A 12,980-nucleotide genomic window follows, 5' to 3' on the forward strand; every position below is an offset into this window, starting at 1 on the left:
AACTATGATTCTGCTTAGGCAGAGATATAAATTTCATGGGCTGGAAACTATTGTAAGTAGATGTCATTGGGCTAGCTGCATCAGCCCCACCTGTGCCTGGAGTGTGCCTGTCACTCAGTTAAATGCATATAATACTGACGCATGTTATGTGTATGTTTTGTGAAAAATGATTTCCCAAAATGAAAAGTTCTAAGAAAACTGATTTATAAATCAATCTTATATTGAAATATTCTTGGTAATCTGAAAGATTGTCTTGAAAATCTCAGTAACAATCTATTGCATTTTATGAGGACAAAGGATAGTTTTAGTGGTATTTAAATTCTAGTGATCCATGCAAGTCTTACAATGTGATCCTCAGAGATGACAAAGGCCTAGCATATTTACTGTTTGAAAGGGGGCACAATGAGGCCAAAAGACAAAAGGACTCATACAGGTGAAACTATTCCATATGATACTATACGGGCAGTTGTTCTTCAGTCGCGTCCAGCTCTTTGGGATCCCATGGACTGCAGCACGCCAGGCTACATGGCTAGTTACATGTCATTAAACATTTGTCTAATTGCAGAGAATGCAGAACACCATGAGTGAACCCAAATGTGAACTACAGATTTTGGTGAGTATGATGTTCATCAAATGTACCACTCTGGTCAGGGATGACTGTGGGATAGGCTATGGTCAGGGAAGGCTGGAGACAGAGGTATATGGGAAATCTCTGTATTTTCTGCTCGATTTTACTGTGAACCTAAAACTGCTCAAAAAATAATCTATTGAGAAAAACAGAAAAAGGAGTATGAACTAATGTAGTCTGTAGAGCTGTTTTCATACATGTCCCTCTTCCTTCTTCACACGCAACTCTTTGAATGCCAAGCTGACTGTCCTGTCCATCAGCACCTCTTTGCACTATGGCTTCTGCCCCAGCAATTTCTAGATGATTTTCCTTTTTGTTCTAAGCTGTCAAACTGTCTCCACTCTTGGGCCTTTAATAAAAAGCTTCTGCAAGCCTTGGAGCTGTCTACTTTCTAAGCATACATGGGTTCTCAATGTCACAAGGTGAAGCATGTTAGGAATCCCCAGGACAGTAGTTCCGAGTTTTTGCTGCTGCTCTCTGGCCACTTTTAAAATCATCACAGGACTTGGTCATTAGCAGAGAACTGAATGCCTGAAATGGAGTGGTCAGAAAATAGGTAGACTAAAACCTCACCTGCCAGACAAACACCTTTTCAAATGTTACACCTTTCATATTTAAGCCATCTCCAGGGCTCCAACTACTGAGGAAGGTTAGTTACCATTTTGCTATTCAGAGTCAGAAATGCATGTACAATGGCAAATTTTGAACTGGATTTCCCCATAACTCAAGCTATTTCAGTAAATATTGAAGGGGTCAAAGACGAGCCTTCCTAATAAAAGCAGAGAAAAGATTATACTTACAAAGACTTTTTCCAACAATACTATTCTCATCCTCGCACATAAAATTGTACCAAATGGAGGAGGAAATGGCAACCCACTCCAGTATTTTTTTTAATTAAGAAGTTGAAATATTTTATTATTAAAGTGTTTCTTATTCTCCTGCAAGGCTGTTGCTTCACTGTGTAAAAATAGCACCAGCAAACACAGTGTATTGCAAAATTAAGATAGTAATATTCTTTACTGGATGCTATACAACAAACAAACTTTTCTCTCCTGCCAGTTATTTCTAGTGGGAAGATAATTTTGACCCAAATCCAGGGATGGCTGTAAGCAAGTTACAAAATTATATAAGGCTTAAGATAACCGTGTTATCCTTGAATTACATCATTTTTATAACTAGTTTTACCACAGATAATTTCAGGAATTTTGAATATTGTAACTGGCACCTAGCCTAAAAATCATAGGGTGCTGTCAAAAAGATGCAGTGTTTATCTGAAGTTATTAGGAAGTTAAGGGGTATTTTCTTTAGGAAACATTGTTACAAGTGGTTTCTTTTCCTAAAAGTTGCTTTTAAATACATATCCACCCCTAATTTTAAGACAACCATGCTAGATTAAGTTGTTTCAAACTAGTTTATTTAGGGGTTCCATTTTCTCTCAATAGATTTTATGTATTTCTCATATGCTTCTTCACTCATTAGTTCCACACTCTGGTATTTTAGCCCGGAGAATTCCATGGACAGAAGAGCCTAGTGGCTACAGTTCACAGAGTTGCAGAGAGTTGGACACGACTGAGCACCTTTTACTTTGCTTCACTTCACTTCCTGAGATATACAGGTTGCCAGAAAACTGGCTAAGATCAATTTTGTTGTTCATTATTATATTGAATACTCTTCCCTACTGTAGTTACCACCACGAGAACTTCCTGTCTTCCTACATATAGGTCAGCGGAAGCCCTCTAGTATAAGGGAAATGATATGATGAGTATCACATTCTACTGAGTATTGTGTTCCAAACTAGTAGTAAGTTTTATTACTTAGCACACTTTAAAATCCCTAACTTGCCAATCCTAAGCTGCACATTTATAAGAAAAATGTCCTCTTTTTCTAGATAAACCCTTTAAGACTATTAAACTAATTTCCTAAAACCCTTGAAATTATTGAACTGCTGTAATTTCCTTTGACCAGACTCCCAAATATCAGCTTCTAAAATTCAGGTAATGGGTCAACCACTATTGCTACAGTGGTTGATAAATATTTGGTTAAAAAAACCTGCAAGTCATTGTGAAATGCCACTAGCTATCATTGGGTTTTATAATCTACTTGTTTGATGCTATGGGGGCTGATGTGAAACCGTGCTGTATTTAAGATAAGAATGAGAATGATAGCCATGAGGTGAGTCCTGCATCAAGCCCTCATTGAGTGTAAGAAGCTGGGTTCTGAAGAGACTCAGAGAGAGTTGGCTGCCCTGGATATAAAACTTACATGTTTCCACTGAGTCTCAGAAGAAGTATGACTTAATATTCAACACTCCACATTTGGGGGAAAACAGTGTAACATTTTGGGGATAGAGCAGAACAGTGTACTTTGAATGATATATTCCAAAATCACTTAATTTTAACTGATGGCTTTTTTAAGGAAGTGGATAAGGGAGAGTAAATTCTGAATAATGGATGTTTTCCCCTTGTCGAGTGTGTCTCTGACCACTGGTAATGCTGACAATCAGTGATGGTTTTAGATGATTACTAATAACAGATGGTAATCAGCTTTTCTTGAAAATGCACTGTTAATTTCCTGTGTTATCTTAAATAGATAGATGAATGCACAATTACGACGACTGCATGCTTCTTCTAAGAGGTGAGACAATGAGGGAAATTTTGGACCCTGCTTTCTTCTTCTAGGTGAGAAGGCAAATTTAAGGCTCCTAGTATAAACCTTAAGAAGAGTTGCAAGCATTAAGCCCACAAACACTCAATTTTGGGTAAATCTGTACCACTTCTTTTCTTCTCATTTAGAAGAATCCATCTAATTGCCAGACAACAGAACTCAGTAAACAGCCTGCCTTTGTTTCTGAGGGAAGCCTAAATTGTTGGGAAGCACCCCTGTACCTCCCCAACCCCACAAGCTCCCACATATGCCCGCCCTCTGCTCAGTGTGATGCCTCTATGATTGAGGCTCTTTTCTCTACTGAAATGCCCTTCCTTCATTATTCATGGCCCAGGTCAATACAGCCTGTGGACCACCTACCATAGTCTCCTACTGAGAGGTTACAACTTTACAGGAAAAACAGGGCATATTTCTATCTCCCCAGAGAGAACAGAACAGGGATTTTTTTTCCCAATCAACAGGTGCCTCACTGAGGGAATTTTTGTTCCTGCTGTCAGTGCTCTCAGGGTCTTGCAGGGTTAGCTGGAGGGCTTCTAGGTACAGTTTTCCATTCAGTTAACATCTATGAAACCCCAGGTCTGCAAGCCAGTGTACTAAGAGGAAGAGCTACTTTGTAGCAGAATTACCTAAACTTAAGATTTAGGATTAAAAAAAAAAAAGATTTAGGATAAAAGCAGTCTACATACCTAACCCCGTTTTCCTGCTACTCTTCACAATGGAAGTTTTTTTTTTTTAATAGAGTTTACTGTACTCACTGTCTTCATCTCTTGCCACCTGCTGTCTCCTCACTCAACTCTAAGGCTTCAGTTCCAACCATGCCACTAAGTTTGTTCCTCAAAGTCATGAACATTCTCCATTTTATCCAAATCAAGGGTTACTTCTTAGTCCTTATCTCATTTGATCTCTCAATAACATTAGATTCCTGAAATAGTTTCTTTCCTTGGTTTTCAAGCTACTATGCCTTTTAATTTTTTTTTTTTTTCTTTCTTCATCAGCTACTTCTTCACTCCATTAGTAAACATGAGTTTTGGGACCCTTCCCATCTCTATCCACAATTATTCCATACTTAGTAATCTCATTCCATGGCTTTAAATACTACATCAGTTCAGTTCAGTCGCTCAGTCATGTCCAACTCTTTGCAACCCCATGAATCGCAGCACGCCAGGCCTCCCTGTCCATCACCATCTCCCGGAGTTCACTCAGACTCATGTCCATCGAGTCGATGATGCCATCCAGCCATCTCATCCTCTGTCGTCCCCTTCTCCTCCTGCCCCCAATCCCTCCCAGCATCAGGGTCTTTTCCAATGAGTCAACTCTTTGCATGAGGTGGCCAAAGTATTGGAGTTTGAGCTTCAGCATCAGTCCTGATAATTCCTAAATGTATAGCTTCCCCTTGAACTCTAGACTCTAAATTATAGATCCAACTGCCTCCCTGACATTTCTACTTAAAGTGCACCTCAAACTGCAAGTGTCCAAAACACTTTCTCCTCCCCAATCCTGCCCATTTCAGGGAGTGGGAATTTGCTCCCTCAACATCCTCAGTTCAGTTCAGTCGTTCAGTCACGTCCAACTCTGCGACCCCATGAATCGCAGCACGCCAGGCCTCCCTGTCCATCACTATCTTCCGGAGTTCACTCAAACTCACGTCCATCGAGTCGGTCATCCTATTGTTCGTGAAAAAATATGTAGGATCAGTCTTCCTTTCCCCCCTCTTTCCTCCCTTACATTCAGTTCAGAAGCAAGACCTGTCAATTCTATTTCCAAAACAAAAATTGAGCCCATCTACTTCTCTCCATTTCCACTGCTACCATCCTAGTCCAGTCCACCACTCTCTCCTGGGTGCCTCCACAATCCATTCTCCACACAGCAACAAGTGTGATTTCTTCCAATTATGAATCAGGTTATACTACCTCCCTGCTTCAAACACTCCAGTGACTTCTCATCACACTTAGAATAAAACTGAACTATTAACTAAGGCTGCAAGGCATGGCATGCTCTGGGAACCATTCCCCTCTGACCTGATTCCCCTGCTCACTGTAGCCAGGCACGCTTGCCTTCTTCCTATTCCTTGAACACCTCATGTTTGTATTGGTCTTAGGGCCTCTGCATCAGTTATCTCTCCATCTGGAATGCCTGCATCTCCGCTTTCTGCATATCTTGCATGAATCACATTTCAGCTTAAATGTCACATTCTCAAAAAAGATCCCGCCTTAGAAAAGGCCTAAAGTAGACCCTCAGTTATTCCCATCATCATGGTTAATTTTCACCATTTACGGATTTATTTCTGAACTTTGTTTCTTCATCTCTACATACTTAGTATACAACATCTAAACCTTACCAAATGTACAAGCACTCAAATCTTAATTGAACAAAGTCCTAATGCACACGACAAGATATATTTTGCACATACATATATACGCAGTTTGCTGAGGAGGTATAAAATATATAAATTGACTATTGTGGCTCTTAACCAAGAAGCATGAGTTAAGTAAAGGAAAAAATTTTAATATAAATATTTGTTTTTTAAAGGTTAAAAAAGACGGGGGACGGATGGTGGTAGCAGCACAGCACAGTGGGAATAGAAAGGCCTTAGTTCTGAGATCTAATTTCATCGCTACCACTTAGCTGGGTAATTTTGGACAGTCTGCTTGGTCTCTCTGATGAATACTTGCTCTTTACAGGTCTATACCAGTAGTTCAGTCGCTCAGTTGTGACTGATGTTTGCAACCCCATGGACTGTAGCATGCCAGGCTTCCCTGTCCACCACCACCAACTCCCAGAGCTTGCTCAAACTCAAGTCCAAGAAGTTGGTGATGCCATCTAACCATCGCATCCTCTGTCATCCCCTTCTCTTGCCTTCAGTCTTTCCCAGCATCAGGGTCTTTTCCAATGAGTCATTTCTTTGCATCAGGTGGCCAAAGTACTGGAGCTTCATTCAGCTTCAGCATCAGTCCTTCCAATGAATAGTCAGGACTGATTTCCTTTAGGATTGACTGGTTTGATCTCCTTGAGGTTCAAGGGACTCTCAAGAGTCTCCTCTAATACCACTGTTCAAAACCATCAATTCTTTGGCACTCAGCTTTCTTTATGGTCCAACTCTCCCATCCAAAACTGACTACTGGAAAAACTGTAGCTTTGACTATATAGACCTTTGTCCGCAAAGTATTGTCTCTGCTTTATAATATGCTGGCTAGGTTGGTCAGAGCTTTTCTTCCAAGGAGCAAGCGTCTTTTAAGTTCATGGCTGCAGTCACCATCTGCAGTGATTTTGGAACCCAAGAAAATAAAGGCTGTCACGGTTTCCATTGTTTCCCCATCTACTTGCCATGAAGTGATGGCTTTCTGCCATAAGGGTGGTATCATCTGCATATCTGAGGTTATTGATATATCTTCCAACAATCTTGATTCCAGCTTGTGCTTCATCCAGCCGGAATTGCTCATGATGTAATCTGCATATAAGTTAAATAAGCAGGGTGATAATATACAGCCTTGACATACTCCTTGCCCAATTTGGAACCAGTCCATTGTTCCATGGCCGGTTCTAACTGTTGCTTCTTGACCTGCATACAGATTTCTCAGGAGGTAAGGTGTTCTGGTACTCCCATCTCTTTAAGAATTTTCCACAGTTTGTCGAGATAGAATTCAATTAAATTATGGCTAACACAGATGACACCACCCATATGGTAGAAAGTGAAGAGGAACTAAAGAGCCTCTTGATGAAGGTGAAAGAGAAGAGTGAAAAAGCTGGCTTAAAACTCAACATTCCAAAAACAAAGATCATGGCATCTGGTCCCACCACTCCATGGCAAATAGATGGGGAAACAATGGAAACAGTGATAGACTATTTTCTTGGGCTCCAGAATCACTGCAGATGGTGACTGAAGCCATGAAATTAAAAGATGCTTGCTCCTTGGAAGAAAAGCTGTAACAGACATATTAAAAAGCAGAGACATTACTTTGCCAACAAAGATCTGTAGAGTCAAAGCTATGATTTTTCCAGTAGTCAGGTATCGATGTGAGAGGTGGACTATAAAGAAAGCTCAGTGCCGAAGAATTGATGCTTTTGAATTGTGGTGCTGGAGAAGACTCTTGAGAGTCCCTTGGACTGCAAGGAGATCCAACCAGTCTATCCTAAAGGAAATCAGTCCTGAATATTCATTGGAAGGACTGATGTTGAAGCTGAAACTCCAATACTTTGGCCACCTGATGCGAAGAACTGACTAACTGGAAAAGACCCTGATGCTGGGAAAGACTGAAGACAGGAGGAGAAGGGAACGACAGAGGATGAGATGGTTGGGTGGCATCACCAACTCCATGGACATGAGTTTGAGTAGGCTCCGGGAGCTGGTGACGGACAGGGAAGCCTGGCATGCTGCAGTCGCAAAGAGCTGGAAATGACTGAGCAACTAAACAACATATATTAAGTATTTAATTACTATTAGTATCTCCTCTGCACAGCCCCTGCCCGAGAAATTTAGTCTTAAAGCATGTTTAGATAGAAACATACGCTTTAGATAAAACCTATGCTTTCTTGGTCAAGTTCCTTAGTGCCCTTAAGAAATAGAGAATTTAACAATATACATTAAAGACTGTAACATGACAAGGAGAGCCGGACTAAATGGCCTGTGAGTTTCCCTTTTAATTTTGACTCTACGATGACTGCTATAATGGACTTAAAAAAATTTGTTTTATAGATAAGAAAACGGAAGCTCAGGGTATTTAAGTAATTTGCTAAATGTCAAGTCACATTCAGATAATCTCTAGAGACTAGAGACAATACTTTTAACAAATTATGGATTTTTTTTCAGGCCTCGAAAAGGTACAATTTATCAACTTTTATACAAACAGTTCTTGCTGTTTAAGACTCAGCTTAATTTTTTCATCAAAACCAAGTTAAGTTATCCTATTCTGTACAGATTTTTACTGATAAAAACCTGTTTCGATTTTTGTCTCTTCAAATAAACTTGCCAGTAAGGATTGGGTTTCCTATTCCTTAGCACTCAACAAATGTTTGGAACGTTTACCACATACACAGCATCAGCTGTTAAAGAATTCAAAAAGTAATAAGCCTTCTACAGGCATATATGCCTATAGCTGGATATACTAAAAAGAATTATGGAAGTTTTTTTAAAAAAAGACAAATGTTGTATATGTAATAGTCTACCAGGCAAGGACTCTTTAATAATGTCCTGCATTTGCTCTTATTTCAGAACATGAAATCTCAACAACTTTAACTGCTGGACCTAAAAATCTAGGGGAGATTTCAATATTTGAAGATGTTAAAACCAAAAGTTCCTAGTTGGTACACACATACATATCCATGAGCCTTTCTGAACCCAAGGAGCATTGTAATGTTAACCTATTTGCTCACTGAGAACGAGGACAAAAGATGTGTTCCTTCATTACAGAAGCCGAACTTAATCCAACAAAAACCTTACTAGTATTTATTTTTAAAAATGACTAACACAATTGGCTCAGTTCCAGTTTTCACTTATCTTAAAAGACTATGTACTCTCCAAAACCTGTACATGCCAGAGTTACAGCTAAGTGATTCTGGGGCCACCCTTGCTATCATCATGAACTAGAAGAATCCTCATACTGAAAAGTGGGGTCTTCCTGCCCTCCTGAGCCTTGTGGTCTGATTCCCAACGCTGAGGCTGGTCTGTTCACTAGGCTCTTTCCGGAAGAAGCCTTAAAACATAGATTCTATCGAGGAGGATATATTCCTTTTTAGAAAACAGTAACAAACAAAATCTAAGGTAACTGATCATTCTCTTGATAAAATACTTAGAAATCCTAGACAAATTTAGAACAAAAATTATTTTACAGTATAGCTGAATTTACAAGAAAGGCAACTCTCTATGTGGTGGAAACAGAGAACTAAAAACCAGAATGGTCAGTGTGTGATATGATACCTGCAGCTGAATTTAGTTATTATTTTCATAACCCAGGGTTTAGGTATTCTCACCTAGGACAGAAGATGAGGTATAGGGCCCAAGTGAGGCAAAGACAAGTGACTCCCAACATAAAGGCTGAGACTCTTGAATAGTAACTTCAGTGAAAAAGTGGAAAATTAGTAAGCTGAGAGTTCAAAGTTCTGGCAAATCCCTTCCAAGAGTTTAAGGTCCTTTATTAGACCACCAGTGTAGTTCAGGAACTTCCAAATTGAAAAATTAACATTAAAAACTAGATTCAGACCAGTGTTAGCCCTCGAGTGCCTAACAGATAACAAAACAACCAAGTGAAAGGACATCCACATAAAAAAGTCACAGGGGCGCTTCATAGAGGGGAAAAAAAGTCACCATTAAAGATGAGTTTACAATTAAATACTACATGAAAACCCAAGAAATAATTCCCTAGAGCTAGAGTCAGCACACAATACAGCAGAAATAGACTCCTAAAAGTGTGAAATAAAAAAATGACTGTGAAAAAGAATATAATCTATATTTAAAATGAGTCCGACTCTTTGCGACCCCATGGACTGTAGCCTACTAGGCTCCTCCATGCACGGGATTTTCCAGGCAAGAGTAGTGGAGTGGGTTGCCATTTCCTTCTCCAGAGGATCTTCCTGACCCAGGGATTGAACCCAGGTCTCCCGCACTGTAGGCAGACGCGTTACCCCTGCACACCAGGGAAGTCCCAAAAGACATACAAGAAGGAATCAAAACACTAAGGAGAAAATACATTAAGAAAAATAAAAATTTCTGAAAATGAGTAAAATAAAACTTACAGAATTGAAAAATGTCTTGAAATATTGAAATGAAAAGCAGATTAAAAATGGACACCTCAACAGGCAGTATAAGCAGCAGCTAAAGAATCTGTGCACTGGAAGGTCTTCATCAGGGTGTTACCCAGGGAATTACCAGTATATGCAAGAGGCATTAAGCACTGTGGAGGAAAGAATAAGGTTTATTTATGTCCAATGACAAATGAAGGAGGGAAGAAATAGTAAGAAATGGGGAAAGGGTAATATCTGAAGACAGAATACATGAGAATTTTCCAAAATTAATGAAAGGTATCAATCCTCAGATCAATAGGCATAATTCTTAAACAGAACTAGTAAACCTACATCTAGACACACTCCAAAAAAATGCAGAATACAAGAGATAAGGGAAAACTCTCAAAAGAACCAGAAGAAAAAGAAAGGCAGGTTACTTCCAAAGGAATAATTAGAATGATTTCTCAACAGCAATCATGGAGATCAAGAAGAAATGGAATATTTTCAAAGTACTGAAAGAAAAAAACATCCTTTCAATCTAGAACTCTGCTCACCTAAAGTATCAAGATTGAGAGCAAAGATTTTCAGACTGAAAAAGAATTTACTACTCACAATTCTTCACTGAAAAAAACTATTAAAGGATATACTTCAAAAAAAGAAAGAAACTGAACCTAAAGAAGGAGGGAATGAGATTTGTAAGAAATTGGTAAACATGTGGGTTTATGAATAAGCCCTGACTATGAACCACATTAATTATTTTCTAATCTGACATATAAAAATAAGGTTAAATGAAAATACCAGGCAATAGAAACACAGCAGACAGGAGAAATGAACATTTTGGAAGAACGTAAAGCAAGTCATATCAGAGCCACGGTTCTTAAACTTCGATGTGCACTGTAATCACCTGGAAGGCTTGTTAAAGCACGGCCTGCTAAGCCTTGTCCATAACATTTCTAATGTAACAGATCTGGAGTGGAGACTGAGAATTTTCATTCTAGTAAGTTCCAAGGTGATGCTGGTAATGTTGCTCTAGGACCCCTTTGGGAATCAAAACACTCGATTTTTAGGTCGAATATGAATGTTAAAAAAAAGTAAAGGGAAACATCCAAATAACTAAAGCATATTATTTACAACCCAAAGAAGGGGGAAAAGATGAATAAAGAAAAATAAACCAATCCCATAGAAGTCAGGGAAGTAGGAAAAAAAGCAAATAAATACAACTAAGTAATCAATCACAATGAAATGAATGGACTAAATTCACTAGTTAAAAGACAAAAATGAGTTGATTCACTTTGTTGTACAGCAAACACAACACTGTAAAGCAACTACATTCCAAAAAAGACAAAGATGGACAGACTGAATAAAAAATAAAATTTTCCCACGCACTAACCTATACTGTAAAGTTATAGTAATTAAGACAATCTTGGTAATGACACAAATTGACCAATGAATTATGAAACCCAGAAATGACCCATGCAACACATGGTATACTAGCCAGGAAACTGGTATCCATAGGAAAAAAAAGAAACTGGATTCCTACCTTATACTGTGCACAAAATTCAATTTAGAATTAGATACTTAGATGTATTTGAGTGTGAAAGCAAAACTTTAAAACTTTTAGAAGAAAATATAGGAATAGGGAAGGATTTTTTAAACAAGACACAAAAGAGCTAACCTAAAAAGATGAGTAAATATAACTACCTAAGAATCAAATCTGTTTATTAAAAGACACTATAAGATTTGGGGGAATGGCATTGAAACATGTAAAATATCATGTATGAAACGAGTTGCCAGTCCAGGTTCGATGCACGATACTGGATGCTTGGGGCTAGTGCACTGGGACGACCCAGACGGATGGTATGGGGAGGGAGGAGGGAGGAGGGTTCAGGATGGGGAACACATGTATACCTGTGCCGGATTCATTTTGATATTTGGCAAAACTAATACAATTATGTAAAGTTTAAAAATAAAATTAAAAAAAAAAAAAGAAAGAAAGTAAAAAGATAAATACAAAAAAACCTGATAATTATAACACCTATAACAAAAAATTAAAATTCAGAAAAGATAAAAGAACACATGCAAATCTGTAAGACCATCAATAATACATTAAAAATGGGTACAAAATACAAATATTTCAAAGAAAAAACATGATCAGAGATGTTCAGCATCATTAGAAATCAAGGGACAGCAAGGCTTTCCTCGTGGTTCAGTGGTAAAGAATCCGCCTGCCAGTGCAGGAGACACAGGTTCAATCCCTGGTCCAGGAAGATCCCAGAGCAGTAGAGCAACTAAAACCCATCTGCCACAACTAGAGAGCCTGTGTGCCACAATTACTGAGCCTATGCTCTGGAGCACAGGGATGGCAACTCCTGAAGCCCACACACCCTAAAGCCTGTGCTCTACAACAAGAGAAGCCACCGCAATGAGAGAAGCCCGCACAACGCAACTAGAGAGTAGCCCTCCACTCCCCACAACTAGAAAAAAACACCCCACAGTAATGAAGACCCAGCAAAACCGAAATAAAATTTTTTTTTTAAATCAAGGGACTTACAAATGAAGACCACAATGATTTATCATTTAAAACCCATTAAACTGCAAAAACAAAATCGGCAAAATCAATGTCACAACATACATCAAAGGTAACTATTATATCCTGTTAGTGGTATAAATCATTAAAACTACTTTAGAAAATAATTTAACATTATTTTGTGAAACTGAGCATACCCTGCAACCCAGCAATTTTACTCCCACGTGTACTCCAGAGAATCTCTTATTACATTTTTACTCCACAACACGACACAAATGCTCCTGGCAATAAGGGTTAGATTAGCAAAGGCCTGGCAACAACCCAAACTCCGTCTACCAGAAAATGGATACATTATGGTATATTTCCACAACAGAATTCTATACAGCACTGAAAATGCATAAACCATAGCTATAAGCAACTTAATAAAAGCAAAACAAAACAAAA

At 38.7% G+C, this 12,980-nt stretch overlaps 1 protein-coding gene across 2 annotated transcripts in view; it reads right to left on the minus strand.

Moving 5' to 3' along the window:
* The window catches only part of RAD50 (RAD50 double strand break repair protein), a 108,135-nt gene that overhangs the window by 12,996 nt on the left and 82,159 nt on the right, over positions 1 to 12,980 (minus strand). The window lies entirely within an intron of this gene.

The sequence above is a fragment of the Bubalus kerabau genome, chromosome 1 (genome assembly GCF_029407905.1).
Source record: "Bubalus kerabau isolate K-KA32 ecotype Philippines breed swamp buffalo chromosome 1, PCC_UOA_SB_1v2, whole genome shotgun sequence".
NCBI lineage: Eukaryota > Metazoa > Chordata > Mammalia > Artiodactyla > Bovidae > Bubalus > Bubalus kerabau.